Below are 1,836 nucleotides of genomic sequence, written 5' to 3'. Positions count from 1 at the left end.
CGTGCTCACCAGAGAGACAGAGAGAGACAGAGAGAGACAGAGAGACAGAAAGCAAGAAATCACCCCCCACCCCTGCCCATGTGATGGCTATGCATAAATCCCTTCTCCATTCTCTTCTCAGGATTTTAGGCATGCATACACACGTGCCCAGAGTGAGGTATTTTTGATTTTGGAGAGGTTTTTGCTATAGAGCACGTGCGCTCACCAGACAGACAGAGAGAGACAGAGAGACAGAAAGCGAGAAATCAACCCCAGGGTGGATGGCCACATTGCAATCCCTTCTCCTCCATTCTCCTCTTGGGATCTTGGGCATGCACGCACATGCGCCCGGCGTGAGTTGTAACCCACCAGATCCAGGACTTGAACCACAGTCGACTACATGGGAGTCCAGCGACATAGCCATTACACTAACTGCTGGTCTCCCCAGTGTGAGTTTTAAGTCTTTGGGTCTGGGACTCAAACAGCAATCAATAGGTCCTTCCATTCACATATATGATATTCTTTTTTTTTAATTTCAAAACACAATGTTTTAACTTTGGCATCATTTCAGATTTACAGAAAAGTTGTAATGATTGTCAGGGAATTCCTACAGACCTCACAACCCATTATTCTTATCTTACATTGGTATAATTCATTTGTCTCAGTGAATCAATCAATTTTGACACAATGTTAATAACTAAAATCCATACTTTTCCCAGAGTTCCTTAGTTTTTACTGAATGTCCTTCTTCTGGTCTCCTTAGATACTTTTAGACTGTGACTTTTTTTTTCCCCCAAAGCTTGGAGGAGTACTAGACAGGTAGAATGTTTTTCAACTAAATTTTGTCTGATGTTTTTCTTATAGTTCGACTGGGGTTGTGGGACTTTTTTTTTTAGAATTATTTATCTACTTGTTTTATTATTCTTTTATTTATTTTTTACATTCAATCACTGTGTATTGTTATAGCATACCAAATGAATTTCCTATCATGAATATACTGCATATTGTTCCAGATATTACTGAATACATTATAATCAACAGATTTCTTTCCATTTTGGGTTCCTTAAATGTTTTTGCTTCTTTCTTCTTCCCCTTGATTCCCTCTCTCTCACCTTTCCCCATTTCATTCCCTCCTCCCACACTGTCTCCAGTATCACCATTGCTCTCTGTGCTTTTCTACCTCCTCATCATTCAGTTTCTGCCATAGAGTGCTGATATTTACATATTGAGTGGGGACAAACAATGCCTCTCTTTCATAGTCTGGCTTGCTTTGCTTGGCAGTAAATATTCCATATTTGTCCACTTTCTATTAAATGTCAGGGTCTCATTATTTTTCATGGCCAAGTGGTATGCTGTAGTGTATATGTTAAGTACTCTTTTTTTTTTGGAGAGGTTTTTGCTATAGGGCGTGTGCGCTCACCAGACAGACAGAGACAGAGAGACAGAAAGCGAGAACTCACCCCCCAGGGGGGATGGCCACACCGCAATCCCTTCTCCTCCATTCTCCTCTTGGGATCTTGAGCACGCACGCACACGTGCCTGGCATGTGTTTTAAGCCACCAGGTCTGGGACACAAACCATGGTCTACTACGTGGGAGTCCAGCGATATAGCCATTACGCTAACTGCTGGTCCCCTGTTAAGTACTCTTTTAATTTATTCATCTGCTTGTGGACATTGGGGTTGGTTCCATGTCTCAGCAAGCATGAATAATACTACAATAAACATGGATGTGAAAACATACATGATATTCTTTAAAAACAAACAAACAAAACAAAACAACAATAAAAAACAAGGACCAGCGTCGGGCCCTGCGCGGTGGTGAGCCCCCCCCTCAGTCCCCCCCAGGCCCTGTGCGG

Source organism: Tupaia chinensis, unplaced genomic scaffold (genome assembly GCF_000334495.1).
Source record: "Tupaia chinensis unplaced genomic scaffold, TupChi_1.0 Scaffold000597_1, whole genome shotgun sequence".
In the NCBI taxonomy this organism is placed as follows: domain Eukaryota; kingdom Metazoa; phylum Chordata; class Mammalia; order Scandentia; family Tupaiidae; genus Tupaia; species Tupaia belangeri.
This window is presented reverse-complemented; position numbering follows the sequence as displayed.